Source organism: Mesoplodon densirostris, chromosome 6, assembly GCF_025265405.1.
Source record: "Mesoplodon densirostris isolate mMesDen1 chromosome 6, mMesDen1 primary haplotype, whole genome shotgun sequence".
In the NCBI taxonomy this organism is placed as follows: Eukaryota; Metazoa; Chordata; class Mammalia; order Artiodactyla; family Ziphiidae; genus Mesoplodon; species Mesoplodon densirostris.
In genome coordinates, this window is record NC_082666.1 from 133,185,701 (window position 1) to 133,202,888 (window position 17,188).

The window sequence follows — 17,188 nt, forward strand, 5'->3', positions numbered from 1 at the left end:
GCTTCCATTTGTGAACTCTGTGTGGCTCATGGGTGATCTTCTTCCTGGTGTGGCTGGTACCCGTGAGCCCTGCCATATGCTGCAGGCACACCTGAGAGCTTTACCTGTACCTGTCTATCTGTGGTGCCACAGGCCACAGCGAGCTGAGGGCGGAAGGGAGTCCTGCTGGTTACAGCGACTCCCGAACAAGGCCCAGCTCAAGGAGTAGAACGGCCCTTGGTAAATATTTTGTTACATGAGAGTATTATTCAGTTATGTCTAGCTCTTAGGCACTGATTTTTGTTGTACTTAATACGCTCGCTTAATACTGTCTGAATTTCTGAAGAAATTATCATAGAACATTGTGGACATAAATCTTTTTTTTTGAATTTTATATTATTTCTTTTTTTATACAGCATGTTCTTACTAGTTATCCATTTTATACATATTACTGTATATATGTCAATCCCAATCTCCCAATTCATACCACCACCACCACCCTCCTCCCGCTTTCCCCCCTTGGTGTCCATACATTTGTTCTCTACACCTGTGTCTCTATTTCTGCCTTGCAAACCAGTTCATCTCTACCATTTTTCTAGGTTCCCCATATATGTGTTAATACATGATATTTGTTTTTCTCTTTCTGACTTACTTCACTCTGTATTACAGTCTCTAGATCCATCCACATCTCTACAAATGAAAGGAAGTTCATTCCTTTTTATGGCTGAGAAATATTCCACTGTATATATGTAGCACATCTTCTTTATCCATTCGTCTGTCAGTGGGCATTTAGGTTGCTTCTGTGACCTGGCTATATTGTAAATAGTGCTGCAGTGAACATTGGCGTGCATGTGTCTTTTTGAATTATGGTTTTCTCTGGGTATGTGCCCAGTAGTGGATTGCTGGGTCATATGGTAATTCTATTTTTAGTTTTTTAAGGAACCTCCATACTGTTCTCCATTGAGGCTGTATCAATTTACATTCCCACCAACAGTGCAAGAGGATTCACTTTTCTCCACACCCTCTCCAGCATTTGTCGTTTGTAGGTTTTCTGATGATGCCCATTCTAAATGGTGTGAGGTGATACCTCGTAGTTTTGATTTTCATTTCTCTAATAATTAGTGATGTTGAGCTGCTTTTCATGTATTTCTTGGCCATCTGTATGTCTTCTTTAGACAAATGTCGATTTAGATCTCCTGCCCATTTTTAGATTGGGTTGTTTGTTTCTTTAATATTGAGCTGCATGTGCTGTTTATATATTTTGGAAATTAATCATTTGTCCATTGATTCGTTTACAAATATTTTCTCCCATTCTGACAGTTGTCTTTTTGTCTTCTTTGTAGTTTCCTTTGCCTTGCAAAAGCTTTTAAGTTTCATTAGGTCCCATTTGTTTATTTTTGTTTTTATTTCCATTACTCTAAGAGGTAGATCATAAAAGATCTTGCTGTGATTTATGGCAAAGAGTGTTCTTCCTATGTTTTCTGCTGTTTTATAGTGTTCAGTCTTACATTTAGGTCTCTAATCCATTTTGAGTTTATTTTTGTGTATGGTGTTAGGGAGTGTTCTAATTTCATTCTGTAATGAAACTGTAAATGTAAACTGTAGCTGTCCATTTTTCCCAGCACCACTTATTGAAGAGACTGTCTTTTCTGCATTGTATATCCTTGCCTACTTTGTCATAGATTAGTTGACCATAGATGTGTGGGTTTATCTCTGGGCTTTCTATCCTGTTCCATTGATCTATATTTCTCTTTTTGTGCCAGAACCATATTGTCTTGATTACTGTAGCTTTGTAGTATAGTCTGAAGTCAGGGAGTCTGATTCCTCCAGCTCTGTGTTTTTCCCTCACACTGCTTTGGCTATTCGGGGTCTTTTGTGTCTCCATACAAATTTAAAAATTTTTTGTTCTAATTCTGTAAAAACTGCTATTGATAATTTGATAGGGATTGCACTGAACCTGTCGATTGCCTTGGGTAGTATAGTCATTTTCACAATATTGATTCTTCCAAGCTAAGAACATGGTATAACTCTCCATCTGTTTGTAACATCTTTCATTTCTTTCTTCAGTGTCTTATAGTTTTCTGCATAAAGGCCTTTTGTCTCCCTAAGTAGGTTTATTCCTAGGTATTGTTTTCTTTTTGTTGCAGTGGTAAATGGGAGTGTTTACTTAATTTATCTTTCAGATTTTTCATCATTAACGTATAAGAATGCAAGAGATTTCTGTGCATTAATTTTGTATCCTGAAACTTTACCAAATTCATGGATTAGCTCTAGTAGTTTTCAGATGGCATCTTTTTTTTTTTTTTTTTTTTTTTTTTTTTTGCGGTATGCGGGCCTCTCACTGTTGTGGCCTCTCCCATTGCAGAGCACAAGGTCCGGACGTGCAGGCTCAGCGGCCATGGCTCACGAGACCAGCCGCCCCGCGGCATGTGGGATCTTCCCGGACCGGGGCACGAACCCGTGTCCCCTGCATCGGCAGGCGGACTCTCAACCACTGCGCCACCAGGGAAGCCCAGATGGCATCTTTAGGATTCTCTATGTATAGTACCATGTCATCTGCAAACAGTGACAGTTTTTCTTCTTCTTTTCCAATTTGTATTCCTTTTATTTCTTTTTATTCTCTGATTGCCGTGGCTAGGACTTCCAAAACTATGTTGAATAATAGTGGCGAGAGTGGACCTCCTTCTCTTGTTCCTGATCTTAGAGGAAATTCTTTCAGTTTTTCACCATTGAGAATGATGTTGGCTGTGCTTTGTCATATATGGCCTTTATTATGTTGAGGTAGGTTTCCTCTATGCCCACTTTCTGGAGAGTTTTTATCATAAATGGGTGTTGACTTTTGTCAAAAGCTTTTTCTGCATCTATTGAAATGATCATATGGTTTTTCTCCTTCAGTTTGTTAATATGGTATATCACATTGATTGATCTGCATATAATGAAGAATCCTTGCATCCCTGGGATAAATCCCACTTGATCATGGTGTATGATCCTTTTAATGTGTTGTTGGATTCTGTTTGCTAATATTTTGTTGAGGATTTTTACATCTATGTTCATCAGTGATATTGGTCTGTAATTTTCTTTTTTTTTGTAGTATCTCTGTCTGGTTTTGGTATCAGGGTGGCAGTTGCCTCATAGAATGAGTTTGGGAGTGTTCCTTCCTCTGCAATTTTTTGGAAGAGTTTGAGAAGGATGGGTGTTAGCTCTTCTCTAAATGTTTGCTAGAATTCACCTGTGAAGCCATCTGGTCCTGGACTTTTGTTTGTTGGAAGATTTTTAATCACAGTTTCAATTTCATTACTTGTGATTGGTCTGTTCATATTTTCTATTTCTTCCTGGTTCAGTCTTGGAAGGTTATAGCTTTCTAAGAATTTGTTCATTTCTTCCAGGTTGTCCATTTTATTGGCATAGAGTTGCTTGTAGTAATCTCTTAGGATGCTTTGTATTTCTGTGGTGTCTGTTGTAACTTCTCCTTTTTCATTTCTAATTTTATTGATTTGAGTCCTCTCCCTCTTTCTGTTGATGAGTCTGGCTAATGGTTTATCTATTTTGTTTATCTTCTCAAAGAACCAGCTTTTAGTTCTATTGATATTGTTTTCTTTATTTCTGTTTTATATATTTCTGCTCTCATCTTGATGATTTCTTTCCTTCTACTAACTTTGGGTTTTGTTTGTTCTTCTTTCTCTAGTTCCTTTAGGTGTAAGTTTAGATTGTTTATTTGAGATTTTTCTTGTTTGTTGAGATAGGCTTGTATTGCTATAAACTTCCCTCTTAGAACTGCTTTTGCTGCATCCCATAGGTTTTGAATTGTCGTGTTTTGGTTGTCATTTGTCTCTAGGTATTTTTTGATTTGCTCTTTGATTTCTTCAGTGATCTGTTGGTTATTTAGTATCATATTGTTTAGCCTCTGTGTGTTTGTGTTTTTTACAGTTTTTCCCTGTAATTCATTTCTAATCTCATAGCGTTGTGGTTGGAAACGATGCTTGATATGATTTCAGTTTTCTTAAATTTACTGAGGCTTGATTTGTGACCAAAGATGTGATCTATCCTGGAGAATGTTCTCTGCGCACTTGAGAAGAAAGTGTAATCTGCTGTTTTGGGGTGGAATGTCCTATAAATATCAATCAAATCTATCTGGTCTATTGTGTCATTTAAAGCTTGTGTTTCCTTATTAATTTTCTGTCTGGATCTATCCATTGGTGTAAGTGAGGTGTTAAAGGCTCCCCTATTATTGTGTTACTGTTGATTTCCTCTTTTATAGCTGTTAGCAGTTGGCTTGTGTATTGACGTTCTCCTATGTTGGGTACATATATATTTATAATTGTTTTATCTTCTTCTTGGATTGATCCCTTGATCATTATGTAGTGTCCTTCCTTGTCTCTTGTAACAGTCCTTATTTTAAAGTCTATTTTATCTGATATGAGTATTGCTACTCCAGCTTTCTTTTGATTTCCATTTGCATGGAATATCTTTTTCCATCCCCTCACTTTCAGTCTGTATGTGTCCCTAAGTCTGAAGTGGGTCTCTCGTAGACAGCCTATATATAGGTCTTGTTTTTGTATCCATTCAGCGAGCCTGTGTCTTTTGGTTGGAGCATTTAATCCATTCACGTTTAAAGTGATTATCGATATGTATGTTCCTATTACCATTTTCTTAATTGTTATGGGTTTCTCTTTGTAGATCCTTTTCTTCTCTTGTGTTTCCCACTTAGAGAAGTTCCTTTAGCATTTGTTGTAGGGCTGGTTTGCTGGTGCTGAATTCTCTTAGCTTTTGCTTGTCCATAAAGCTTTTGATTTCCCTGTCGAATCTGAATGAGATCCTTGCCGGGTAGGGTAATCTTGGTTGTAGCTTCTTCCCTTTCATCACTTTAAATATATTGTGGCACTCCCTTCTGGATTGTAGAGTTTCTGCTGAGAAATCAGCTGTAACCTTATGGGAGTTCCCTTGTATGTCATTTGTCATTTTCCCCTTGTTGCTTCCAATAATTTTCCTTTGACTTTAATTTTTGTCAATTTTTTTTTTTTTTTCTTTTTGCGTTATGTGGGCCTCTCACTGTTGTGGCCTCTCCCGTTGCGGAGCACAGGCTCCGGATGCGCAGGCCCAGCGGCCATGGCTCACGGGCCCAGCCGCTCCGCGGCATATGGGATCCTCCCAGACCGGGGCACGAACCCGTATCCCCTGCATCGGCAGGCGGACTCTTAACCACTGCGCCACCAGGGAGGCCCTAATTTTTGTCAATTTGATTACTATATGTCTCAGCGTGTTTCTCCTTGGGTTTATCCTGCCTGGCACTCTGCACTTTCTGGACTTCGGTGGCTATTTCCTTTCCCATGTTATGGAAGTTTTCAACTATAATCTCTTCTAATATTTTCTCAGGTCCTTTCTTTCTCTCTTCTCCTTCTGGGACCCCTATAATGCGAATGTTGTTGTGTTTAATGCTCTCCCAGAGGTCTCTTAGGCTGTCTTCATTTCTTCTCATTCTTTTTTCTTTATTCTGTTCCACGACAGTGAATTTCACCATTCTGTCTTCCAGGTCACTTATCCGTTCTTCTGCCTCAGTTATTCTGCTATTGATTCCTTCTAGTGTAGTTTTCATTTCAGTTATTGTATTGTTCATCTCTGTTTGTTCTTTAATTCTTCTAGGTGTTAGTTCTTTAATTCTTCTAGGTCTTTGTTAAACATTTCTTCCATCTTCTCGATCTTTGCCTCCATTCTTTTTCTGAGGTCCTGAATCATCTTCACTATCATTATTCTGAATTCTTTTTCTGGAAGGTTGCCTATCTCCACTTCATTTAGTTGTTTTTTCTGGGGTTTTATCTTGTTCCTTCATCTGGTACATAGCCCTCTGCCTTTTCATCTTGTCTATTTTTCTGTGAATGTGGTTTTTGTTCCACAGGCTGCAGAATTGTCGTTCTTCTTCCTTCTGCTGTCTGCCCTCTGGTGGGTGAAGGTATCTAAGAGGCTTGTGCAAGCTTCATGATGGGAGAGACTGGTGGTGGGTGTTGCTTTGGTGGGCAGAGCTCAGTAAAACTTTAATCCACTTGTCTGCTGATGGGTGGGGCTGGATTCCCTCCCTGTTGGTTGTTTGGCCTGAGGCAACCCAACACCAGAGCCTACCTGAGCTCTTTGGTGAGGCTAATGGCAGACTCTGGGAGGGCTCACGCCAAGGAGTACTTCCCAGAATTTCTGCTGCCAGTGTCCTTGTCCCCATGGTGAGCCACATCCACCCCCCTCCTCTGCAGGAGACCCTCCAACACTAGCAGGTAGGTCTGGTTCAGTCTCCTATGGGGTCACTGCTCCTTTCCTGGGTCCTGATGTGCACACTGCTTTGTGTGTGCCCTCCAAGAGTGGAGTCTCTGTTTCCCCCAGTCCTGTCGAAGTCCTGAAATCAAATCCCGCTAGCCTTCAAAGTCTGATTCTCTAGGAATTCCTCCTCACGCTGCCAGCCTCCCAGGTTGAGAAGCATGATGTGGAGCTCAGAACCTTCACTCCAGTGTGTGGACTTCTGTGGTATAAGTGTTCTACAGTCTGTGAGTCACCCACCCAACAGTTACGGGATTTGATTTGATTGTGATTGTGCCCCTCCTACCGTCTCAATGTGGCTTCTCCTTTGTCTTTGGATGTGGGGTATCTTTTTTGTTGAGTTCCAGTGTCTTCCTGTCGATGACTGTTCAGCAGTTAGTTGTGATTCTGGTGCTCTCGTAAGAGGGAGTGAGGGCACATCCTTCTACTCTGCCATCTTGAACCAATCTCCTCTTTGATTATCCCTTAATGTTTATGGGATCTGCAGAGTTGTCCCTTCTTTTATTTCTGATATTACTAATTTGTGCACTCTCTCTTTCCTTCTTAATTAGCCTGGTTAGAGGTCTATTGATTTTATCCATCTTTTCAAAGAACCAGCTTTTGATTTCATTAACTTTCTCTATTAATTTCCTGTTTTCAATTCCATTGATTCTGCACTAATTCTTATTTCTTTTTTTCTGTTTACTTGTGATTTAATTTGTTTTCTTTTTTTCTGGTTTTCTTAGGTAGAAGTTTAGATGATTGATTTTAGATAGTTCTTCTTTTCTAATATATGCATTCAGTGTTGTAAATTCCTTTCTAAGCCACATCCCACAAAGTTTGATAAGTTATATTTTAATTTAGTTCAAAATATTTTAAATTTATCTTGAATTTTTTTCTTTGATCCATGTGTTATTTAGGAGTTTGTTGTTTGAAATCCAAGTATTTGGAGATTTTCCAGCTATCTTTCAGTTTTTGATTTCTAACTTATTTCCATTGTGGTCTGGGAACAGACATTGTATGATTTCTATTCTTTTAAATTTGCGAAGGTATGTTTTATGGTTGAGAATGTGGTCTATCTTGGTGAATGTTCCAGGTCAGCTTGAAAAGAATGTGTATTCTGCTGTTGCTGGATGAAATAGTCTATAAATGTCCAATATATCTAGATGATTGATGTTCTTGATTTCAACTATGTCCGTACCAATTTTCTGCCTGCTGGAGCTGTCCATTTCTGATAGAAATAAAGTTTCCACCTGTAATAGTACATTCATCTGTATAAGTTTTTGCCTCATATTTTGAAACATTGTTAAGTGCATACACATTATGGATTGTTATGTTTCTTAGAGAAATGACCCCTTTATCATTATATAATGCCCTTTTTTAATCTCTGATAACTTGCCTTAGTTTGAATTCTGCTCAGTCTGAAATGATTATAGTTACTCCTGATTTCTTTTTATTCATGTTTACATGATACATCTTTCTCCATCCTTTTACTTCTAGTCTACATGTTTCTGTATATTTAAAGTTGGTTTCTTGTAGACAACATATAGTTGGGTCTTGTTTTTTGATCCACTTTGACAATTTCTATCTTTTAGTTGGTGCACTTTGGACCATTGACTTTCACAGTGGTTATTGATACAGTTGAATTGACGTCTGTTGTATTTGTTACTATATTCTACGTATGCCCTTCTTCTTTGTTCCTATTTCTGTCTTCTAGTCTTTTTTTTTTTTTTGCCTTTTGTGGTTTTATTTATTTAAAAAATTTTTATTGGAGTGTAGTTGATTTACAATGTTGTGTTAGTTTCAGGTGTACAGCAAAGTGATTCAGTTATACATAGACATATATCCACTCTTATTTAGCTTCTTTTCCCATATAGGCCATCTCAGAGTATTGAGTAGAGTTCCCTGTGCTTTACAGTAGGTTCTTATTAGTCATCTATTTTATATACAGTAGTGTGTATATGTCAGTTCCAAAAATCTCCCAATTTACCCCTCTCCCCCTTAACCCCTGGTAACCATAAGTTTGTTTTCTACATCTGTGACTCTGCTTCTCTTTTGTAAATAAGTTCATTTGTAACCTTTATTTAGATTCCACATATAAGCAATATCATATATTTGTCTTTCTGTGTCTGACTTACTTCACTTAGTATGATAATCTCTAGGTCCATCCATGTTGCTGCCAGTGACATTATTTTGTTCTTTTTTATGGCTGAGTAATATTCCACAGTATATGTGTACCACATCTTCTTTATCCATTCCTCTGTTGATGGACATTTAGGTTGCTTCCATGTCTTTTTTTGCCTTTTGTGGTTTTCATTGAGCATTCTACATGATTTTATTTTCTCCCCCTTCTCATCACATCATTTATGCTTCTTCTTTCTTACTTTTTTAGTGGTTCCTCTAGAGTTTGCACTATACATTTACACCTAATCCAAGTCCACTTTCAAATAACACTATACTACTTCACAGGTAGTGTGGGTAACTTATATGATAAATAATCCTCATTTCCCCCTCCTGTCCATGTATTATTGCTGTCACTCATTCCACTTATACATTAGCACACATCAGCATTTTACATATATACATATATACACACACACACACATATATATACACATACATAATCTGTTGTTGTTGATATTATTATTTTGAACGAACTATTATCTGTTAGATCAATTAAGAAAAGAAAAATGAAAGTGTTTATTCTTTCTCTGATGTGCTTCCTTTCTTCATGTAGATACAGGTTTCTGACCTATATCATGTTTCTTTTCTCTAAAGAAGTTCTTTTAATACGTCTTGCAAGGCAGGTCACTGGCAATGCATTCCCTCAATTTTTGTTTTGTCTGAAAAAGCTTTTATTTCTCCTTCATTTTTTTTTTTTTCTTTTTTCTTTTTGCGGTATGCGGGCCTCTCACTGCTGTGGCCTCCCCCGTTGCGGAGCACAGGCTCCGGATGCGCAGGCCCAGCGGCCATGGCTCACGGGCCCAGCCGCTCCGCGGCATATGGGATCCTCCCAGACCGGGGCACGAACCCGTATCCCCTGCATCGGCAGGCGGACTCCCAACCACTGCGCCACCAGGGAGGCCCCTCTCCTTCATTTTAAAAAAAATAAATTTATTTATTTATTTTTGGCTGTGTTGGGTCTTTGTTGCTGTGCGTGGGCTTTCTCTAGTTGCGGCAAGGGGGGGCTACTCTTCATTGCAGTGCACGGGCTTCTCATTATGGTGGCCTGTCTTGTTGCAGAGCATAGGCTCTATGCATGCAGGCTTCAGTAGTTGTGGCACGCGGGCTCAGTGGTTGTGGATCGCAGGCTCTAGAGCACAGGCTCAGTAGTTGTGGCACATGGGCTTAGTTGCTCCGTGGCATGTGGGACATTCCCAGATCGGGGCTCAAACCTGTGTCCCCTGCATTGGCAGGCGGATTCTTAACCAATGCGCCACCAGCGAAGTCTTCTGCTTCATGTTTGCAGGAGAACTCCGCAGGGTGTAGAATTCTAGGTTGGTGGGGTTTTTTTCTCTCAGCACCTCAAATACTTTATACTTTCCTTTTCTACTCTCTTCCTGCCTGCGTGGTTTCTGAGGAGAAGTTAGATGTAATTCTTTTTTTTTTTGATCCTGTAGAGGTGAGGTATTTTGTTTCCCCCTCTGTCTTTTTTCAGGATTTTTCATTTATCTTTGATTTTTTTGTAGTTTGAAAATGATATGCATAGTGTAGTTTTGGGGCACTTATCTTGCTTGGTGTTCTCTGAGCTGCATGGAGCTGTAGTTAAGTGTCTGACATTAATTTGGGGGAAATTCTCAGTCATTATTGTTCAAACATTTCTCCTGTTCCTTTGTCTCTTCTCTTTTTAGTATTCCTAGTTCATGTATTTGTACCTTTTGTAGTTGTCCCAGAGTTCTTGGATATACTGTTCTTTTTTTTTTTTTTTTTTTTTTTTAAGGAGTGTTTTTGATCTCTAGCATTTCTTTTTGGTTCTTTCATAGAATTTTCATCTCTCTGCTTACCTTTCCCATCTGTTCTTGGATGTTGTCTAATAAGGACTAATGTCTTTATCCATTAGTGCCCTAAACATATTAATGATAGTTGTTTTATATTCTGTGTCTTATAATCCCATCATCTCCGAGGTATGTGAGCCTGGTTCTGATGCTTGCTCTGTCTTTAGTATGTCTTGTCATTTTTCTTGATAGCTGGATGTGATGTGCTGGCTAGAAGCAACTTCTGTAAGTGGGCTCTTCGTAATGAGGTGCTGCAGTGCAGGGGAGGGGAAGCGTTCTGTGGTCCTGGATTGGGTCTTAGTGTTTTGTGACCTGTGCCTCTGGACTGTGAGCTTCACCTGTACTTCTCAGGCATCCCCCACCCCCACCACAGGTGGGACAGGGCAGCTAGAGGGGCCTGGGGTTGGGTTTATCCGTTCCCCCAGGTCAGTTAGCCTCTGATAAAACCCAGCAGGTTAGGCTCTGGTTGACCAGCTTCACCTGAGGAGAGACACCTTGTTAAGAACAGAAGGCCCTATGTGTTTCCCTCCCCTGCCAGAAGCAGAGGGGATTCTCTCTGACATTTTGTGAGAAGCTGGTAGAGCTCCAACAGGGGAAACTCACACAATTGTGCCCCATGCCCATTGTCCACACGGGCGTCCAGCAACGTGTCAGCTCCAGTGCAGGGTTCCCTACCCGGCCGCTTGTTCCTGCAGACGTTTCAGCTGTGGGTATGTGCACCAGTCGCTTGTAATCCTCTGTATCCGTCTGTCTGTCTCCAGTTTTTTTTTTTTTTTTTTTTTTTTCTTTTTGCGGTATGCGGGCCTCTCACTGTTGTGGCCTCTCCCGTTGCGGAGCACAGGCTCCGGACGCGCAGGCCCAGCGGCCACGGCTCACGGGCCCAGCCGCTCCGCGGCATATGGGATCCTCCCAGACCGGGGCACGAACCCGTATCCCCTGCATCGGCAGGTGGACTCTCAACCACTGCGCCACCAGGGAGGCCCTGTCTCCAGTTTTGGTGACAGTGGCTTGCTCCGCTCCCTCACTTCTCTGACAGATCTGAGGACAGTTGATTTTCATGTGTCAACTAAAAAACAAAAGCACAACCTAAACGTTGAGAATTATGTTTTATGCGGTGGACCTGCTTAGGACTTCAGGCCCAGGAGACAGCGTCTCAGATAACTCTGAGAGACTGCTCTGAGGAGGTGATGGGGGGAGCCAGGATATACAAGAGTTTTTCAACAAAGGCCAGGTAGTCAGAACATCAAAAGGTGACCGTTAATTAAAGAAAGCCAGACATCTCACGTTAATGCATTTAGAGCTTTTCTGTGTATGGGAAGATGCAAAGTCTGGGCTCACTGGAATCATTCCTTTGATCTGCACCTCAGCTCTCTGGGGCCAGCGTCCTGTGCTTCCTCATCCTGAGTGTCCTCAGGGCTCCCCATCCAGGCTGCTGTAATGTGATGGCTTGACGGCTGCAACATCCTTTGTTTACTGATATGGCAGCAACATTTTAGTTCTCAAGTGTGTTCAGCTTTTTACTCTGTTAGAATGGAGTGGCAACTTCCAGGCTCCTGACATGCCAGACCAGAACCACAAGTATGCTTTTTAGTCTATTTTTCTTTAGCTAGAATGGGTGGAAGCAGGACAAATGTGGGAAGTCAAGATTTGAAATGAATTCTTTTGAAATCTCAGAAATCTGAGTTTGAGCAGGATTGATTGCATTGACTGGCTTTTTAACAAACATCCTATCTCATCCTTCAGATACTGGTTTGATTGAGACTAGCCCCTGAGGGTAGGAATCTGAATAGGATCAACTCTGAGTGAACATCCCAGAATGATCTGATCGTTGGGTACAAGGGTCAGAGTCCCAAAGTTGGAGAGAGCTTGGGCCATGGAATTCATAGATAAGAGGAAGGATTAGAAGAGAGCCCCCCAGGTGGATAGGAAGGCCAAATTTATCCAGAGAGAGAGAGAAATACAGAACGTCCAGTTAAATTTGTATTTCAGATAAATAATGAATAATTCTCTGAGTGTAAATGTTTCCCATGGAATCCATTTTATCTGGCATCCCTGAAGGACCTGCTGGTCTCGCTGGCCCTCACAGAGTGGCTGGGAGTTAACAGGTGAGCTGAAGTCTCTGTATCTTCAAGGCTGTAAGAAAACTAACCTTCGTAGCTGAGGAACCTGGAGCGGGGTGGGCAGAGAAGCTGGGATGAGAAATTGAGAATTTTCCAGCTGATACTGTGTCTGTCTAGGGTGGTCAGAGACCACCGAGCCTCCCATAACTCATAGGATCACTGTTCCTTGAGATGTGGCTGCAGGGTGAACAGCACTGCAGGTAGGGGAGGATAAGCAGAGCTCCCTGGGTGGGCAGCTGCCAGCAGAACAGAGGCTGGAGGAGGACACTGAGTTCCAAAGAGAGCATTCAGCTGCCATCACCGGGACTCAGCAACACGAGCTTTAACTTTAAAAAAACAGCAGATGTGCTGAAAAAGGTTATGGCCACTGTTGAGAAGTGAACAGAGGCCTGGAAAAACAAGTGGAAAAAATCTCTCAAAGCAGCAAACATGTAAGGACAGTAACCACAGAGCAAATATAAGAGGACCAGAGGGTAAGTGCAGAAGTTGTAATGTATACATAAGTAGGAATTTCAGAAGGAGCAAAAGCAAGCGAGGGAGGAGAGGCAATATTTAAGCAAATAGGTGAAGAAAATCTTCCAGAGCTAAAGAAACATTTGAATCTTCAGATAGAAAGGATTCTTTGAGTTCCAAGGAAGGAGCACCAAAAAAAAAAGGACACTCAAGATAGAGTGCAGTAAAATGTCCTCATTCCAGGATAATGATAAAGTTCCACAGTCTCCCAGACAGGAAAAACAAGTTATCGACGCAGAAGAGTAAGGCTGGCTTTAGATTTCTATCTGCAACTCTGAAATCAGAGGGCAGCAGGGTAATATCTACTGACAACTGTCAGTGTGCGTAAAAAAGCAAAACCCAACCACACGTTACTTCAGAAACCCACTTTAAACAAGCGAGAGAGGTTGAAGTTCAGAGGATGTAAAGAGATGCCATCAGATAAATATAAACCCAAAGAAGCCAAGTCTGGCCATTACTATGGGAACAAACAGGATAAAGATTGATATTATGTAATGATAAAAGACAAATTTATAAAATAGGTATAACAACCATAAACCATGTTCACCAATCAATATAGTAGCTAAATATATAAAGCAAAAACTATTAAGAGAATGTAGTAAAAATGCAATTATAATAGGGGATTTTAGTACATATTTCTCAGGATCAGACAAATTTAGACCAAAAACAAAAAAAGGAAAGAAACAGAGGAATAGAATAAAACAACCAACAAATTTGATTTAGAAGATATATGGAACTTCTACATCTCATAACTATACTTCTTTTGTATTTTTTTTATTGAAGTAGAGTTGACTTATAATAGCTTCAGGAGTACAACACAGTGATTTGATATTTTTATAGATTATGCATCATACAAGCTTGTTGCAATATTATTGACTATATTCCCTGTGCTGTACATTGTGTCTCTGTGACTTACCTATTTTATAACTGGAAGTTTGTAACTCTTAATCCCCTTACCTATTTCACCCATCCCCCAACTCCTCCCCTCTGGCAACCACCAGTTTGTTCTCTGCATCTGTGTGTCTGTGTGTGTTTTGTGAAATTTGTTCTTTGTTTTGTTTTCTAGACCCACATATAAGTGAAAACATACAGTGTAGTTGACCCTTGAACGACAGGGGATGGAACTGCACAGGCGCACTTACATAAGGATTTTTTTCAATATGGATATTTTTCAATAAAATATTGGAAAAAATTTTGGAGATCTGTGACAATTTGAAAAAACTCACAGATGAACCAAATAGACTAGAAATATCTAAAGAATTAAGAAAAAGTTAGGTATGTCATGAATGCATAAAATATATGTAGATACTAGTCTATCCTTACATAGGCATAGGTGATGTTTAATATATAATTAGTAATGTATTAGTTTTCTTACTGTTTTATAACTTTACTTTCAAAGAATTCATTACCATATAGTATGTCTGTCTGTCTGTCTGTCTGTCTCTCTCTCTCTCTCGTAACTGCAGAAACTGAATATCAGCCTACCATCACAGGAGAGTATTTTTTTTTTAGAAAATGTAAAACAATTATTTCTGCTACAGTATTATAAATATGACTGTAATACTGCATGTCATAAAATTACTGTAACAATTGATTAATTAGTGTATAGGTTAGTCTACCATAAAAACCATATTGCTGCTTCTTCATTATCAATGCATGAATCATTTTACCTGTAAATAAACATGAATTTCTTTTTCACTTTATCTTTTCATTTTTGATGTTTAGTGTTAGTGGTACAAATAGAATCTACAGTGTTTTGTATCATATAAGACAATATTGACATTGGTAGTGAAAGACAATTCATCTTGTAAACAGACAACATAAACTTATGGTATTGATAAACACAGTACAGTACTGTAAATGAATTTTCTCTCCCTTATGATTTCCTTAATAATATTTTTTCTCTATTTTATTGTAAGAATGTAACGTCTAATACATATACCATACAAGTATGTATTAATTGACTCTTTATGTTATTGGTAAGGCTTCTGGTCAACAGTAGCCTATTTGTAGTTAAGGTTTTGGAGAGCCAAAGTTATATGTGAATTTTCCACTGCCAGAGAGTTGGCACTCTTAACCTCTGTGTTATTCAAGGGTCAAGTGTATTTGTCTTTCTCCGTCTGACTTATTTCACTAAGCATAATACTCTCTAGGTCCATCCATGTCGTCACAGACGGCAAGATCTCATTCTTTTTTTTATGGCCAAGTAGTATTCCATTGTGTATATGTACCACTTCTGTATCCATTCATCTGTTGGTGGGCACTTAAGTTGCTTCCATATCTTGGGTACTGTAAATAGTGCTGCTATGAACATAGGGGAATCTATATCTTTTTTGTTGTTGTTGGGGTTGTTTTTTTTTTTTTTTTTTTTTTGCGGTATGTGGGCCTCTCACTGTTGTGGCCTCTCCTGTTGTGGAGCACAGGCTCCAGATGCGCAGGCTCAGCAGCCATGGCTCACGGGCCCAGCCACTCCACAGCATGTGGGATCTTCCCAGACCAGGACACAAACCCATGTCCCCTGCATCGGCAGGTGGACTCTCAACCACTGCGCCACCAGGGAAGCCCTATCTTTTTGAATTAATGTTTTTGTTTTCTTCAAATAAATACCCAGAAAAGGAATTGCAAGATGATATTGTAGTTCTATTTTTAATTTTTTGAGGAACCACTGTACTGATTTCCACACTGGCTGCACCAATATACATTCCCACCAACAGCACACAAGGGTTCCCTTCCCCGACAACACATGTTGTTTCTTGTCCTTTTGATAATAGCCATTCTGACAGGTGTGAGATGATAGCTCATTATGGTTTTGATTTGCATTTCCCTGAAGATTAGTGATGTTGAGTATCTTCTCATGTGTGTGTGGGCCATCAGTATGTTTTCTTTGGAAAAATATCTATTCAGATCATCTGTCCATTTTTTAAATTGGAATGTTTGTTTGTTTTTTTGCTGTTGGGTTATATGGGTTCTCTATATATTTGGGGTATTTACCCCTAATTGAACATATTATTGCAAATATTTTCTCCCATTCAGTAGTTTGCCTTTTTGTTTTGTTGATGGTTTCCTCTGTTGTACAAAAGCTTTTTAGTTTGATGTGGTCCCATTTGTTTAGTGTTGCTTTTGTTTCCCTTGCCTGAGGAGACAGATCTGAAAAAAATATGGCTAAGACCAATGTCAATGTTTTTTTCTAGGAGTTTTGTGGTTTCAGGTCTTACATTTAGGTCTTTAAACCATTTTGAGTTTATTTTTGTGTATGGTGTTAGGGAGTGTTCTAATTTCATTTCTTTTACATATAGCTGTCCAGTTTTCCCAGCACCAGTTATTGAAGAGACTGTCTTTTCTCCATTGTATATTCTTGTCTCCTTTGTTGTAGATTAATTGATCATAGATGCATGGATTTATTTCTGAGCTCTCTATTCTGCTCCATTGATCTATATGTCTGTTTTTGAGCCAGTACCATACTCTTTTTTTTTTTTTTTTTTTTTTTGCGGTATGCGGACCTCTCACTGTTGTGGCCTCCCCCGTTGCGGAGCACAGGCTCCGGACGCGCAGGCTCCGGACGCACAGGCTCAGCGGCCACGGCCCACGGGCCCAGCCGCCCCGCGGCATATGGGATCCTCCCAGACCGGGGCACGAACCCGCATCCCCTGCATCGGCAGGCGGACTCTCAACCACTTGCGCCACCAGGGAGGCCCAACCATACTCTTTTGATTACTGTGATTTTGTAGTATAGTTTGAAGTTAGGGAAACTAACTTCTGCTATTCTTCTCCTGCTTTGTTCTTCTTTCTTAAGATTGCTTTGGCTATTAGGGATCTTTTGTGGCTCCATACAAATTTTAGGATTATTGTATTTGTTTTAGGCTTAAAGTCCCTTAAGTTCAAACACATTCTAAAAGCTGCACATTTTTAACTCTCCCCCAACATTTCATGTTTTGAACATCATATTTTATATCCTTTTGTGTATCCCTTTATTACTTATTATCGTTGATTTTATAACTTTTAAAAAAATTATTCTTTATTTTATTTATTTATTTTTGGCTGCATTGGGTCTTTGTTACTGCACACGGGCTTTCTCTAGTTGCGGTGAGTGGGGGCTACTCTTCACTGCGGTGCACGGGTTTCTCATTGCGGTGGCTTCTCTTGTTGCAGATCACGGGCTCTAGGTGCGCAGGCTTCAGGAGTTGTGGCTTGCGGGTTCTAGAGCGCAGGCTCGGTAGTTGTGGCACACGGGCTTAGTTGCTCTGTGGCATGTGGGATCTTCCTGGACCAGGGATGGAACCTACGTCTCCTGTATTGGCAGGC